This window comes from Meles meles, chromosome 11 (genome assembly GCF_922984935.1).
Source record: "Meles meles chromosome 11, mMelMel3.1 paternal haplotype, whole genome shotgun sequence".
In the NCBI taxonomy this organism is placed as follows: Eukaryota; Metazoa; Chordata; class Mammalia; order Carnivora; family Mustelidae; genus Meles; species Meles meles.
The window spans coordinates 89,549,939-89,566,903 of NC_060076.1; the positions used below are offsets into that span (position 1 = coordinate 89,549,939).

The 16,965-nt window shown below is 46.6% G+C and overlaps 1 protein-coding gene across 1 annotated transcript in view; it reads left to right on the forward strand.

The window, feature by feature from the left end:
- DMRT1 (doublesex and mab-3 related transcription factor 1) overlaps positions 1 to 16,965 on the forward strand; it is a 106,636-nt gene that overhangs the window by 46,443 nt on the left and 43,228 nt on the right. The gene's annotated exons all lie outside the window — the stretch shown is intronic.

A 16,965-nucleotide genomic window follows, 5' to 3' on the forward strand; every position in this document is an offset into this window, starting at 1 on the left:
AGTAATGCATATTTAGGCGCACCTGCAATGTGTCTGTAACCTAGAAAATGATCCTAATGATTGCAACAAGGGGACTTGACCATATGGCTTCTCCATTCCCTCTAAGTCTGATGCCATAGGAGTCTGGATTAACCTTATAACCAGATATAAACACAAGCTTGACTTATAACTTTGGTGTTAGGCCCACAAAAAGTAGTTCTTTTGGAAATGAACTCCTAACATCTAAAATGCAAGAGCCTATAGAGATGTAAGCCATCAGTTTGCAGAGTGGCAGGTGACCATCAGGCCAGTGACGATCAGGGCTGCAGCAGGTCCTGTTTGGTTCCAGTTCAGCCCATCCTGCTGCAGGGAAAATTTGAGGTCCGGAGCAGAAGGGATTCACTCTGTACCCACAGTCAGTGATGGCAGAAGCCGGACTGACAGCTAGGTCTGTTGGATTAGAGGAACCTGGAGTCTCGTGCTGAAACATCTATATTCATTTCTAATTTGTGATTCAACTATTCTTGAAGCTTTGAGCAAAATACAAAACATCCTTTGAATCTCTGTGTTTCGGTCTGTGAAGTGGGTGTAGCCCTGCCTTCATTGTTGCCTGGATACGCAGTGGGAGTGCACCTGCAGTGAGGAGATTACTGTGTGGGGAAGCTTCTGGGCACACCAAGGGCCATGCCAGTGTGAACCACAGTGACTTTTTTTCATTAAGCATTTTTTTTTAAATCTACCCATTTTTAGTCTTCTGTTCATACGTATTTTACTTAGTTATCTCAGATCCCCTCTGTAACAAGATACAGGATACATAAGGCACATTTTAGTTGCTGTTAAAAGACTGATATGTGAGTAGGGGCCAAGTATGAAAGTATTGGGAATAATTTTTATCAGGGTTGGGGAAGAAAGAATGTGTTCCACTTAGCAAAGAGAAAACTGAAAGCGTAGACAATGATTATAATGACGCAACATACATTTAAGATGTGTAAATTATAGAGAAGTATTAATTAAATAGTGAACAACCTTCAAGCAGTACTTACAAGTAGTAAGCGTTACTGCTATTTATAAGAACTGGATCGTTCACTCTTTTTTTTTTAAGATTTTATTTATTTATTTGACAGAGACAGTGAGAGAGGGAACACAAGCAGGGAGAGTGGGGGAGGGAGAAGCAGGCTTCCTGCTGAGCAGGGAGCCCGATGTGCGGCTTGATCCCAGGACCCTGGGACCATGACCTGAGCAGAAGATAGACTCTTTTTTTTTTTTTTTTTAATTTTATTTATTTGACATTCAGAGATCACAAGTAGGCAGAGAGGCAGGCAGAGAGAGGGGGGGAAGCAGGCTCCCCGCTGAGCAGAGAGCCCAATGTGGGGCTTGATCCCAGGACCCTGGGATCATGACCTGAACCGAAGGCAGAGGCTTAACCCACTGAGCCACCCAGGCGCCCCCAGAAGATAGACTCTTAATAACTGAGCCACCCAGGTGCCCTGGACGACTCACTTCTTAAACCAAGTTGTTAGGGCAGGCATGTATGGAACAGCCATCTGAGCTCTGGTCCCACAGTTTCAGGAAGGTGCCCTGGCTCTGTTCTTTGGGCCATGCCCTGTGCCCTCCTGGTGGAAGCTTCCCAGGGGAGGGCAGCATGTAGGTGCTCCCATGCCTGTCGTCATGTTCTTCATCTCCTTTGTGGAAGGTGTCCCACCTGTGCATCCGGAGAGCCCCACGTTAGCCTCTCCTGTCTGCGTCTTCTCTTGGTCAGACCCTGGCTCCGCCTCAAGGGCCCAAACCTTTGGCAGCATCTTCTCTATCTACCTTCTTGACTCTGCTGCTAGGAGCTGACTTCCTTCCTCACTCCTCGCCAAAGCAAGCCACCGTTCTGTTTGTTATCCTCCTCCCCTTGCTGCGTGGGGGATCAGTATGTTTTGAGGATGCAGGACACGTTTCTCAACAAAGAGATGACTTTTTGACTCCTAGAAAGAACTGACAGAAGTGCAGATCAGCATCATTTTTTTAAAGCTAGTCTTCTAAGAGATCGGTAGGGAGGGCATTGAGTTATTTGCAGAAAGAAATCATTGACTTTTTATTGTAAAACTGAGGCTTCTGGTACGTTTCCCTATAAAATCAAGCGAACCACAAATATTTATTGAGCACCTACTAAGTGCAAAATCTACTAAAAGAAATAGAGCTGCATAGTAGGTCAACATTCCAGCATCTCAGGCCTCTTTTGTGTTCATGCCCTGCATGCTGAGAGCTGCTGTAATCGCCTCAGGGTCTGCCTCCAGCCTCTGGAGATTTGTGGCCCAATCCCAGATTCCTGTCCTGCTGTGAAACAGGAATAACATTTGCGACGCTGGAACAGACTCACGATGAATGGCTGGTTCCGCTGACCAGCAGCTCAATTTCACTTCTGCATTTAATTGCCTGCGAAAGCTGTTTATTGCCTTGTGCACTCCTCCACAGCAACATTATCTCTTAAATAAACATGTTGTACCAGGTTGACAAGGGAGAGGTACATATCAAGTGAGCAGAAATAAATACAGGAGGACTCAGAGCTGTACCTGGGGTCTCCTTTCTGTCCCTCTGGCAGGCGGCGTCTGGATTGCTTTGCAGAAGCTGGGGACACCAATGTGTAGACTCCCAGGCCGACTCCCGTTTGAACACAGTTCTGGTGTGGTCACGGTGGCAACGCAGATGATTTCGTTCATTCAGGTGGTTATTTTGGGCTCAGTCTGAAGTGTCTTAGGTACGGCCGTGTATGCTGATGCCTCTCATTGGGTGTGTTCGCTCAGCAGGCGCAGAGAGCCTGCTGTGTGGTAGGCACCCGCCACTGAATCAGACAAACATGCAAAATGCAGGTCTTGGGGTGGAATCCTGCCGTTGTCACCTGGACAAAGAGACGAACTTGAGGGTCATCTGAGTAGCCCTGTGTTTGAAACTGAGCTACAAGAAGGAAGGAAAGCTGATTCCGGCATCTGGAGCTTGGAGCTCGAAGAAGGTGCCCCCCTTGTGAGCATTCCTGGGATGGCCCTCTAGCACCTTCCATGGGCAGGGGTGCAGCAGGGCCACACAGGGCCTTACAGAAGCCCCTGCGCTTTGATGGTCTAGGTCCTACAACAAGCAGCCTGATGGGGCCCTTTTCACACTGCCTCCTCTTTTCATTCGAGTTGCTCAGAACAACTGTTAGCTAAAAGATTAAGAGGAAATGACCTCTGGAGGTTGCGCTATGTGGGGGCAGCCGGCGGCCCCTCCCCATCTCCTAGAAGTCCCACAGGAGGGCCTGGTGAGGGTGCGGGTGGCTTCAATCTGGCTCTTGTTCCCAGGGAGACAGTTCTCATTAACAGTCAGTATTTTAAAATACTCTTAAACCTAAGAAACAGTATGTCAGAGAAAAGGAAGTAGAATGCAAAATCCACGTCAGCTTTTAAGGTTTAACAGACTTGAGATCCATTCTTTGTTTGCCTCAGGCCACCAAGCTGTACCATCAGGGACGCCAGGGTGACGCACATCTGGCCACCTCAGATTCCAGGTTAGGTCTGACCTGAGGAGGCCGAAGGGATCAGTGGAATGCATCTGGGTACAGGGGAGCCAGGACCCAGCACTGGGCCCTCTACCCTTGGTCAGGGGCTCTCTCCCCAAACAGTCTTGTGATTGCCGGGGCTGCCTGCTCCAAACTGTCCCCTGCCAGCCGGTAAAACTAGCTGAGACTTCTCCTTTTAGAGCAAGCTGGGTTTTGGCCACTGTCTGTTGGCGGATGGACGCTGACTGCCTGTTTTCTCAAGAAAGAAAAACTGGCAAATTTTGCCAGCACACACAAGGAGAGTTTGTGAGGGCAGATACCATTTAAAATATTTCTAGCAGTTTCTTTCCTTAGGAAAAGGTAATTACAATAGAGTCAGTATTTGCCTGAGGCTGTTAGTGCTAACAACCTTTATTTGGTTTCTTAAAGGGGAATTAGAGAGATGTAAGTTTATGTTGATTGAAAGTACGACAGGTCCTGCTGAGATGGGGTATATTTATTTCGTATCTGACCACTTGCGTGAAATCTGTAGTTTTGATCATTTTGTAGTTGCTTGTTTTGGGGTATCCAGGATAGACACAAAAAAATGTTGGTACTGCCGTTTCCCCCCAGAAGCCCCCAGTTCTCATATATGTTGCATCATTCAGTTCCGATACCTGCCGCGGATATTAGAGTCATCTTATTTCACTGGGAATGTGTCTAGTGCTTCACTGTCCGTGAGGGTTGTTGTTACCTGTGCTGGTTTTTACAGAGAAATGAGAAAAGGACGACAAGGGAATTTTTCATAAAGCTCAATTATTCAATTCAAAAAATTGCTTTTAGGGGCGCCTGGCTGGCTCAGCCGGTAGAGCATGCAACTCTTGATCTCAGGGTCGTGAGTTCAAATCCCACACTCCGTGAAGAGCTTACTTTAACAAAACATTTTTTTAATTGTTTTTATTGAGACTATGCTCTCCAACGTTTTGTGAAAATAAAATGATTCTGTGAGGTGGCAGGATTTCTTTTTGTGTAAATGCCCTCACTCAGCACCACCCTGTCCCTCCCCGTCTCTGTCTCTTCTCCATCTTACTAGCCTGCAGTCCAGGGGAGTCTAGAAACCTCTGCATCAGTCACTGTGTGTCACCATGACAACAGCAGGGTTCCCTGGGTCTTCTGCTGCTGCTTTCAGGGATTGTGTCCACTTTACACGCTGCTTACCTCTTTGCAGGCAGGATGGTTTGGTCTCGTTCTTCCTTTCTGCGGCAGCTCTGTAAATGCCCAGCGTTTTGTGGGACTCCTTCCCATGAACCCCAAGTAGGCCCTGCTGTGTGGCTCGGTGAGGACTCAGGACTCGGCCAGGTCAGAGGGTCAGTCTCGGAGAATCTTCTCTTTAAGGAAACACAGAAGTCCCCTCAGACCTCAGGAAGTTTAAAGCCAGAGAAGGGAAGGCATGCGGCTTCTCCAAGTTTGGGGCCACCTTGCCTTTGCTGTGAACTTCCCCTTCAGAGGCCTGTCAGATCTTCGCCGCATTTATACCTTTCTGAAGCATACCTCCTCCCAAGATTCTTCTCTTGGAAGGAGAGGATGATGGCTCCGGCCCTCGGGGGCCTTCACAGCACAGTCCTGCTCCGGCAGGCAGCGGGCTTCTGTTGGCCACCGGGCCCCAGGGACCAAGGAGCCCTGAGGCCTGCATGAGTGCAGCCCCCACTCCCTGCCTCGCAGCAGTCACCAGCGATGGGCGTGGCGGCCAGCATCTGGCGTTTATTGCTTCCTTCTTGAAGGGCTTGCTGGTTTGTCCCCCAGATGATGAAGGCTTCGTTGGCCCGCACGCTTCTGAGGCTGCAGCGAGGGCAGTGTGGGAAGGAATCCGTGCCACTGGCAGGGGGGTGGCGCTCTGGGCCTGGAACAGAGCTGAGGGAGGCAGTGGGCATTTCGGAAGCTGACCCCAGACAGATGGTGAGAGGTGGGCTGAGGGTTCTCTCCTAAGGGCGGCGGGGCCCAGGGTGGGCATTTATGCCAAGTGTTTTGGTGCAGGTGTGCACCATGACAGAAGAAAGTAGAAGCGGCCGCTGCAAACCCGGCCCCGCGGGCAGGCGGTGTTGACCAGGGGCTGGGCCCTGAACATCCTGAGGTGCTGTTCATCAGCCTGCGGGGAGCAGTCCGGCAGCATCCAGGCAGCCCCGGTGGAGTGTAACCTCAGGTGTTTAGGGACCTGGGAGGACTCTGGTACATGCAGGGTCATGTCCACTCCAACACAAGCGCAGTGTCATCTGCACGGAGCTGGAAAACCCTGCAAAGGGCTGGTGTGCCCCGGGAACTGCTCTGTATTCAGTCGGGAGCAGAAAGAAGTACATTACCGGTCTGTTGCGAGATTTTTACACAACCTGATCTCTGACACAATAGCACCAGGTTAGTAAAGAATCCAGTCATTTGGGGATTCTGTAATCTGCTTGAACACCAGATAATTAGATCACAGTTCTTGAAAGCTTTCAGGTTTGATTTGGTTGGGCTGGTGGCCAAAATCTTACCTGTTTATGTTTGCCCTTTTAGCTTACATTTTTTCCTTAGCATATGTGAATGTGATACAAAATTAGCTGCTTTTCAGAGTGTTTAAGCACATGGCTGGGTGAGGCTCATACTTCTTGAGCGCCCATTTTATATGGCTTGCTAAGTGTCCCTCATTAATTGAAATAAAGACCGTAATCAAGGGAATGCATGGGAGAGGCTGGTTTGCCCTATTTTTAGAAACCTGTATCAGGAATATGACAGTAGAAAAGTTGAAAGAACGGGGTCACAAAACATCTCTGGGGCACCTGGTTGGCCGGCTCTGTTGGTAGAATGTGTTACTCTTGATCTTGAGGTTGTAAGTTTGAGCCGCATGTTGTTGGGTATACAGGTTACTTAAAAATAAAATCTTCCCCCAAAAAATCTCCACCGTATTACAGAGGTGTATGAGAAACCCATTCATCATTACCATTCATGTACTGAGTACCAGCCCTGCCCCTGGTGCTGTGCGAGCCTCGCTCACCCCCCGCCCCCCCAGGGATAAGTCGCAGAGAAGTGGATTACAGGAGAATCAGAGGACACATGGAATTCTCAGATGCTGCTGTGACTGAGCCTGGAGCTCTCCTGGGGAGGGCTGTGGAGACATCAACCCTGTGCAGTGGTGTGCGGGGATGGGGCGAGGCCGGGGTCTCATCACTGTTGAGAACGGCCACTGGATGGTGACAATTCAAAGCAGATTGACTTAAACGAGTTTTACTACCCCCCGCCTTTTTTTAAGTCATGTTAGAGTAAGAGGGCTTGGGGGTGGGGGAATAGGGGCAGGGAGAGAGGATCTCAAGCAGACTCCCTGCTGAGCACAAATCCCAGTATGGGCTCTCACGAACCTTGAGATCATGACCTGAGCCAAAAATCCAGTTGGGTTCTTAACCGACTGATCCATCCAGGCGCCCCATGACTTTTATTAATTTTTAACCGTTCTCTGCAGAGAGTAGACCCCATACTGAGCACCCCCAGGACAGGTTGCTCCCAGGGCACTGTGGGCATCACCCTGGTCATGCACAGCCTCTGGGGAGCAGGTTCATAAGAAGTCAGAGAAACTGGGAAAAGGGGATTATGTCCTCATTTTATTTTTCACGTCTTTTCATCTCATTCCTTCTCATGAGCATTCTTTTTGGCAGTTAGTCATTCTTGTCAGCCAGTCCTGGGAGAACGCAGGAGGACGAAATAATCCCATCTTGAGTAATAGTATGAGCTCCAAAAAACGTGAAGGCACATTCTTCTCTCACTCCGTATGTTAACAGTGGCAGGGTAGCATCTGGAGTGGGGTTTCCAAATTTTTAAGATTTGAAAAGTAGAAAAAATTCAGAGAAGGGAGTTTTCTTTCAGATTCCGAGCAAAAGGTCCATATACTTAAAAAACTTATGTATGTGATAAAAAGTTTGTCTGTCTCTCTCTTTGTTAGCAGACCCCTGGCACACCTAGGAAAGGGCACCCCAAAAGAGGGGTCCTGGAGTGTGACCATTGCCGTCCTGCCAGTGCACCCACAGAGGGAGGCCCCGTTGGAGGAAGGGATGGAGAAGGTGCAGTAGGACAGGTGTTGAACAGCTTACAGTCTGAGCACTTCATATCTGCTGTTCTGTTCACCCCCTACAGGCAGCCCTCAGGGATTGCTACCACCTCTGTGGGTAAGAAAATGGACACTCAGGGAGAGGAAGTAACTTGCCAGGATCACACAGTTGCTGAGCGTGGGCTTGGCTTTTAGCCGAGGTTTACCTGACTGCAGAGAGCATGTCTATTCCCTTATATCTCTGCCTTCCTAGTAGGGCAGCTCACATTCTTGGTTTTCCTTGCAAGAAGGCTTCACAGGTATTATATGATGTTTTCTTATATCTTAGGATATGTCTTATCAGATCTTAGAGGATGTAACATATCTTAGGTGATGTTTTCTAAGACTGGTTATACTAGAGAAAGTGGAGACTCCCATGTCTTCATAGGATTAACCAAATTTAAATCTCAGAGTTTATGGTCCTTAAGCATGGTTCTGTGGCTCCCCTGTCCCCTCACCTGCCACTCCCTCTTCTGTACACTTTAGGGAAACAGATTTCTGGTCATTCTTGTGTCATTTTGGTTACTTAGAGGTGGGCTGTCCATCATAGTCTTGGAGTGGCCTTTCCATACCGCTAACCCAGCAGGAGTTGGGTGTACCCATCACCCCTCAGCAGCCTGCATTTGAATTTTTCATACCAGCTCAGGTGAAGTATGTGTCTGTGTGTGTGCTCACGTGTAGAAGCGGGCCCCAGACAGTCTCACCTTGCCCTCCGAGCAGTCTGTCATGTTCAGTACTCATAAGATACCCTTCACACTGCTGATTTATGCTAAAAGTATCCTAATGTTTCTGACAGCTCATGTGTGACATGAATATAATCCATATTTCTTAGAGCAGCTAATCCAAGTGGCTTATTTCCCGATAGTGCTGACAGGGCTATATCTCTTGATGTCACAGCCGTTGAGATTCTGATGGTAACATATTGTTTGTGGGTCACTAGTTTTGTCTAAAACAGTAGGTTGGAACAGAGTAGCAAAGGTTAATTAAGTTTGTCCATCAAGATGGGAACAGATATGGATGCCTCTAACGCTTTCGGTCCTAAAATCAAAGTTCCCAAATGTGTGATAATAGGCTCATTTTCCGACGTCCCCCTCCGCACAACCCCTACCAAAAGTTTCTTATTTGATCTTGAAGCAGGGAAAACACGGAGGCACTGGTAAAAGCCAAAGTTAGTGAGGAGGTCTTTGTAATCAGCAGACATCTTCACTTACAGCGGGCAGCGCGGGTAGGGTTACTGGAGAAGCTTCCAAGGTGGACTTGCTCTGTTTGGATCCTGCTTCTCTGTTTAATTTCTTTATGAGTGGAAGCGGGTTACTTCATCCCCCTGAGCAGTTGGTTCTTCTTATGTTAATGATTAGTTCACTGTGAGGACTCCAGGAGAGCACAGGACAGTTCTCTCTAGCATCTCTCAATGAATTTACTCAATTTTACTTTCCTTTCCTCCTCTGAAAGTCCATTAGTCCTGTGGTCAAGAACCAACATTTTCTCAAGAAAGTTACTTTAAGAAAGTCGCCGTCACAAACCCCCACCGCCTTGCTGAAGAGGGGTTATAATGATTTCAGAGACTCACCATGTTCGGCAAAACGGGGAGTCCTGTGTCTGGAGAGTTATCAGCCCGATTCTAAAAATGCAGACTTTCCACACCCTTTTCCACCAGCTACTTTGCTGAAGCTGTGTTTTCTGTTAGTTTTCAGGTAAATGACGCTTGCTTTTCTGTCTAGCTCTGGAAAACTTCAGGTGGTTTAGATTCGTGAATCAAAACAGATGGAAATACTGACCCAGGAGCTGGGTAATCCAGCAGAGATACATGGCTTGGGAAGACGAGGGAGGCGCTGGACTGGCTGTAGCAGGGACTGTGGCCAGGCAGACCCCCTCCACCCGCCACCCGAGCCCCCTGAAGTGCATCTGAATCTTTCCAGGGTCCAGAAAAGGAACCATTTTATAAAATGGGTTTTTTTCTTGTGTGTACCTGTTTTTTGAAAGTCCTTGCTTCTTTTTACCAGATTTATATACCAATGTCTTTCAAACATTTTAGACAGAGATCCAGAGTAAGAACTTAATGTTTTATATTGTGATTGAGTTCATGTTTACACATACATACAAACACAAAATGAAACACTTCATACAACAGTTCTCCCTCATACCATAGTGTTCAGATTTTTCTTCTATTTTATTCTATTCAGTTTCATTTGACAGAGACACTGAAAGAGGGAACGTAAGCAGGGGGAGTGGGAGAGGGGAAAGCAAACTCCCCACTGAACAGGGAGCCTGATGCAGGGCTGGATCCCAGGACCCTGGGATCATGACCCGAGCTGAAGGCAGCCGCTTAAACACTGAGCCACCCAAGCGCTCCCCCCACCCGCCTTTTTTAAAATGCTGATCGCCACCTGCTGAATTAGGTCACTTGCAGTCACAGCGTTGCGTTTTGGAAAATACTGTCTAAGGAGTAAACCCTGTTCCTCAACACCATAGATGCACATGATGAAAACAACCAACCAAGCAGCACAAGTTAAAAATTAATTTGGGTTTTTTAAAACGTAGAAATAATCCTATTTAAATTTTTTGTATAAGGACAAGCATAACAGACTAGTGACAAGTGTGCTTGTCCTGATCCCCGTTGGAGTGTCCACTCCTTAAAGCGTGTGTGGGAGTGGCGTGGCTCTTCGTGCCTTCTCTGGGATTTCTGGGAGTCGAGGGAGGCTTGCTGTATGTTCTCACAGTCTGTGTTGGTTCTGTATCTCCAGACGACTTGCTTATTGTTCCGTGACGCATCTTGGGGTGCATCTTAACGGCTGTTTTCCTGTGTTTTGTGTCTGTGCTGGTGTGAATCCAGACCTGACATCGAGCTCCTTTCCTTCCTTTCTTTCTGAGAAGGCCCTCACACAGGTCTCATGTTGCATTTGCCTGTCTTGTCACAGACTTCCTGGAGCTTGGGGAATTGCAGGGCACATAGTTTCAGGTGTCATAGAGGTGTCATTGCTTAACTGATTGTCCTTCCTGCTCTACTGCGTGGCCATCCTCTTCTGTTTTTTCTCCCACCTCCTCTCTGAGGAGCCTCCCTTCCGTTTTTGGGCACATAGCTTCTTCAGCTGACCTTCCAAGCCAGCCCCTTCCCCCATGGCTCACTGGACGGATCTACCCAGGCTTTGGGAAGGGCCCTGCAAGGGCCCGAGGTGACACAAGGCCAGTCTCGACGTGCTGTCCCCTTGTCTTCCTCACACTGAGAAGGGGTGTGGAGGGCATCCCGGTAACATGAGTCCTGGAGAGAAAGCAAGGTGAGCAGAGCAGAGGACATTAAGGAAGCTGGGTTAGAGAAAGCTGACCACCAGAGGACCCAAGGGACAAGGAGGGAAAAGGGGGAGGACGGGCTGTGTCCCAAGAGTCAGCATTTGCCGTGTTAACATTTCAGTCATCTCTGAAATGTGCACGTCACAGCCATCATTTTCAGCTTGTGTATTAAGAATCTTTTCCAGCTGTGACGTGTGACATCCCAGAGGATGAATGAGGCGTGTGTTTCAGGAGGTGAATGGGCACTTGCCCTTTGGGTAAAGCACGTGCGCAGGTGAGGTCTGGGTGAGGAGGGCTCACAGTGTGTGGTGAGGTGAGCGTGGGAGCAGGCATCCCATCGAGGGTTTGAAAAGAAGCTTCTATTAAAGCCACAGAAATCCTTTAATGAGGATGAAAATCAGCCTCCAACCTTCACTCATCATTTCACCGGGAGACTGGAATTCCACAGCGTGCGAAGAGCCTTGCCTTTTTTTCAGAAAAACATTTCTGTTCATAAACGTTCATCCCAAATGTGGCTTTTGCGCCTTAAAGGACTATAAAGCACATGGTATTGCCAAGGTTATCTTCTTACTATTCGTTTTAATATCAGGGTTTGCACTTGGGAATTTTATCCCAAACGGTTCTCCAGAAGTCTGTTTCCTTTCCTGGCCAGCCTGCTTTGCAGCTGAGCAGGGCTCCGTGAAGAGCTAGTCCACGGTCTGGTCTTCACGAACCCCTCTCAGCCTGGTTGGGGCGGGCTGTTCTCTGCAAGATCACGCTCTTCCCGGCCCCACTGCCCCCAGACAACCAGGGAATGGTATTTAGGATTTTTTTTTTTTTTAAGGAAGTAGGGTCTTATATTTTTATGTTTTGTTGGGATTTTATTGTAACTATAAAAAAGAGTGACTAAGGTATATAAAAAGAAACCTGTGGTTCAGATTTATTGTGTTGTATGTCAACAGTTTAATAAAAGAAAACCCAAAGCTCTTAGGTGTTCCTCTGGGATTAATACTAACACCATGCACATTCTCCACCAGCCCAGTTTCTATCTGTGGGTCACACTCTGGTTCAGAGACTTGGAGTGGGTAATAAGATTATAAAACATGTTTCTTGCTTGCCAGCTACCACATGCTAATAGTAATGGGAATCATAATTCACTGGATACTGGGTTTTTAGGTTTTACTTGGTTCGTTTGTTTAATTTAAAGGAATAAAAAAATGAAATCTTGCAAAGAAACAAGGCTTCCCTGCATAAAGGGGAAAAATTAGATCCTTTTAGCAGAATAGAACACTGCCTCTCATTTGTGTACAAGTTCTGTCCTCAGTAGAACTTGGCCGCTTGAGCCAGAGGTGAGGGGCTGAGCATAAGCAGGAACTAGGGGTGTTTAAAGCAAGTTTTCTCAACCTTGGCACTCTTGAAATGCTGGGTTGGCTAGTTCCTATTGTGCGGGGCCTTCCTGTGCATTGCATCCCCCCGGTCTCTGCTCACTAGAGGCCCATAGCACACCCTTCGCCTGCCCTCCCCCAGCTGTGACCGGCAGAAGTGTCTCCCCAAGTCACCAGATGTTCCCAGGGGACACACTGCCCCCAGTAAGTACTACTGCTTTCAAGTAAAGCAAGTTTCAAACATTTCCTTGTTTATCCATTTGTCTAATCCAAAAGCAGCCAGGACTGTGGCTTTTGTTTCTTGTTTTTTTGGGGGGGTGGTGGTTAGAAGGTAACTAGAAGGGACCTAGCATTTGAAATTGCATTCTGCCATGCCTTTTCCTAAACAAGTCGCAATCTGATACTAGCTTCACATTTCACAGACTTACACACGTGCTTAGAAATGCTATGGTTGACCCTCGAAAGGAAAAGGTATGAACTGCACGAGTCCACTTTCATGCGAATTTTTTTCCTAGTCAGTATAATACAGTTCTGTAAATGTACTTTCTTTTCCTTATGTTTTCTTAATAGCGTTTTATCCCCCTAGCTTAGTTCATTCTAAGAATACTGTTCGTATGTGTTAATTTACCATGTTATCCGTAAGACTTCGGTCAACAGCAGGTTATTTACTAGTTAAATTTTGGGAGCGTCAGCAGTTACATGTGGATTTTCGACTGCATGGGGACGTCGATGCCGTCCTCTGTCGTTGAAGAGTCAGCGGTGTGTAGAACCATCCTTCAGTCGAGGTGATCACATGGATGGTTATTTGTGGATTATTCTTCAAGTTGAATGTGGCTGATGTGATAAATGGCTTCAGCAAATTTGTATTTTAATAACCTCAATTGGAGTCTGACCCTTCCTATCTTTTTCTTTTCCTCGAAGTCTTTTGTAGCTCAGTGATCTTGGGATTCATTAGGGAAATTCAGTGTTGAGTTCAAATCCCTCAACTCTTACTTCTAAATAATCCTTGTTATATGATGCTTTCTAGAAATAGAAGGAATTAAAGGGAAAAATTAACATGCATGGGTTGAAATTGTTTATTTTTTGGTAAGCTTTAGTTTAAAGGAAAAAACTCTACAGTTTATTTGAATCTCTGCAAATACAATACAACTTGAGATTGGCAGCAGTTGACCTGTCTGTCAGACTTAACCTTTTGCATTTTTTAGTTAATACTGGGGACCTTGGGGTTTCATACTTCTTGGGGGTGTGGAAATATGTCAGTACAACTGGGTCACTGGCTCTCAATCTTGATGTCACATTGGTATTACCTGGGGAATGGATAAAGAAGATGTGGTCCATATATAGTGGAATATTATGCAGCCATCAGAAAGGATGAATACCCACCATTGCGTCCACATGGATGGAACTGGAGGGGATTCTGCTGAGTGAAATAAGTCAGGCAGAGAAGGACAATTATGATATGGTTTCCTTCATATGTGGAACATAAGAAATGGTGCAGAGGATCATAGGGAAAAGAACGGAAAACTGAATGGGAAGAAATCAGAGAGGGGGACAAACCATGAGGGAGTCCAGAAAACAAACTGAGGGTTACAGAAGGGAGGGGTGGGGGGATGGGGTGACCGGGTGGGGGTTATTAGGGAGAGCACCTATTGGGTTGAGCACGGGGTGTTATATGCAACTAACGAATCGCTGAACACTACAACAAAAACTAATGATGTACCATATGCAGTTACCTGGGGAGCTTTGAAATAGCCCAGGGCCAGACCACCTCCCAGACCACTGAAATCAGACACTCTAGTGGTGGAGCCCAGGCCTGAGTGCTGGGTGATCTCCTCCCTTTCCTCCAGTGAGAGTGAAGGTGGTGAACCAGTGTACCTTTTTTATACATAAAGTTTTATTGGAACATAGCCATGCCCATTCATTTACCGATTGTCAAGAGACCCTGTGGGTGGAAAAGCCTAAACTATTTCCTGTTTGGCTGTTTACCAAAAACGTTTGCTGATCTCTGCTCTGGACTCATAGTGAACATTTTTCATCATTTTGAAAAGAGACTTTACACAAATTCAGAGTTAAAGAAAAAAAAATCTAGCATTTTGCAGAGCCTGCAGGTCTTAAAACCTGTCAGTTTACTTGTACACAGAACATTGAAAAGCATTTTTCTTGAAGAACTGACTTGCAGATGTCAAACCAGAAGATGTGACCAGCCTAGCACCTGCTGTGGGTAGCAGGGAAGCCTCACCATTTGTGTTGCGATGTTGTGGGTGTTAGAGCTGACAGTTGGCTTCTCGCTCAAAGTTCATTACGTAGACTGCCGGGGACTTCAGGGAGGTCTGTAGAGGCAGCAATGGCTCTTTCATTTGAAGAGAGTTGGAGTTTGGTCTTAGATCGTGGCAGACCTCTGAGAAAATTCCTTTAGCTCTGAGGAATCTCATGTATAACAGGAAAAATCATGAAAAATTACAATGCTATTTACTCCATTTAGGTGGAAAGTTGGCAGTGATGAACAATGGATCAAAAGAGTTTTTTAGAAGGTCCATTTTGGTTGTGGGGCCCTGAAGGTGTGACGTATGAGAGGAAGGATCATTTACTCTACTCCCTTGTCACCAGCATGAGGTTTTTGAGCCAGTAGGATCAGCATCTCCTGGGACTCTGCCAGACTGAGGCCCTACCACACACTTAACTGAATCAGAATCTGCTTAGCCCCAGTCCATTTGCATACATATTGAGAGAGTCTTGGGAGGCACTGGTCTAACCGATATTGGCTTCTGTGCAATTAAGTGGTCCCTACCCTCCTCAGTGATTTCATGGCTCCTTAATGGCTCTTCTGACCTGGGGTTCTTCATTATGGGCAGGCAGGTTTTCCCTTTTGGCTACTTCCAAGTATAACGTGCTCAGCCTCTTATTTAATAAGGATTTATGTGACGATAGGAGATGAAAATGGTGTGATTGAGCTGGAAGAGGTACCAATTAATATGCTTCAGAAAACAGAGTAGGAAGGATAAAAGAAGCTTGCCAGATAAACTTCAATTGAGAGAAAATAATCAATTGGAATACAGTTGTCTGTTTTGCCAAGAAGAAGTAATCCACCCATCACAGCATTCATTTGTGCTGGGGAGCACTTGCGAGGGTTGAAAAAAATACAGGCCTGTAGTCATTGGAAAATTGTCCAAAATTTAATATTCATAGATAATCTTGGCAAAGCCCAGTATGTAAATTTGCCCTGCCAGCTTCTGTCATGTTAGTACGAGTTTCTTAATCAAGTAGCGTTATTTGATTGAAAAACACGATTTTGAACTTACTCTTTAATTCTCAGACTGAATTGATTTTTCCTGAACATTCCCTTAAATTGAATTTTTAAACAAAGTTAATACCATTTAAATTTAATTTTTAAAATGTAGTATAAATAGGGGGACCTGGGTGGCTCAGTGGGTTAAACCCTCTGCCTTCAGCTCAGGTCATGATCCCAAGATCATGGCATCGAGCCCCGCATGGGGCTCTCTGCTCAGCAGGGAGCCTGCTTCCCTTCCTCTCTCTGCCTGCCTCTCTGCCTACTTGTGATCTCTCTCTGTCAAATAAATAAATAATATATATTTTTTTAATGTCATATAAATAATTGAAGTCTAGCTGTTCTTGCTGGGAAGACAGGATCATGTGCTCAGTGTCTGTGCCGGGAGTCATGCAGGAAGTAAAACAGCTCTGCAACTTTGCGGAAGTGGGTGGGGGGCTTCTAAGTCTTCAGGTCACATCACCTTACCTTTAAATGAGAGGTCAGGAAGCAATGGAGAGCTGCTCCACACATAAAAGCTGCCCCAGTGTCCCAAAGACAGAGTCTCATTTGCCAGTCTTGTGTCTACATGACCGCAAAGTCAGCCTTCAATGTCTCCCTGCATATCCTGTTTGCAGAATCCACATCACCTCAGGACCCTGGTGACAAGAGGGTCTGGGAAGTGGAGATCCCAGACTTGGGTTTTTTGCTATAGTGAGAGCATGGAAGGGGCCTGGGGAGAGACGTTGAGGACAGTATCGGGCACGTCATTGCACAAATGGCAACAGCTTACCCTTACACAAGCTTTGCGTGTTGTCTTTTTTTAAATGTTCTTTTTTATATGAACACAGTGAGATAACAAAAGAGATGCCTGTTTTACGCGTGAGGGAAAGTGAGGAAGCAAATAACTTGCTTATGGCTTAAGTAACTAGACAGAGCTGAGGCGACGTGTTGGCTCCTGGGCCGTGTTGTTCCTCTATTGCTGTGTCCCTTAGTGCTTGTTAACTGAGTATCACGTACCAAATGGGGCTTCAGGAGTGCTTCAGTAAGGACCCCAAGATAGAAGAGTCACCTAACGGATGCACAGTTAGAGTTTCTAGGGTCATTGTGCTGGGGGGGGGTGTGCATTTTCACGGTCGAAAGTAACTTGCAACAGCAACAGCCTGTTCTCTTACAAAGTCAGGCAGTTCTTGGGCGCCTGGGTGGCTCAGTGGTTTAGGCCGCTGCCTTCGGCTCAGGTCATGATCTTGGGGTCCTGGGATCGAGTCCCGCATCGGGCTCTCTGCTCAGCGGGGAGCCTGCTTCCCTCTCATTCTCTCTGCCTGCCTCTCTGCCTACTTGTGATCTCTCTCTGTCAAATGAATAAATAAAATCTTTAAAAAAAAAAAAAAGTCAGGCAGTTCTTGTAATCATTGTAAAATGCAACTTTGGGCTCAGTGCATTCCTTTTTTTTTTCTCAAGC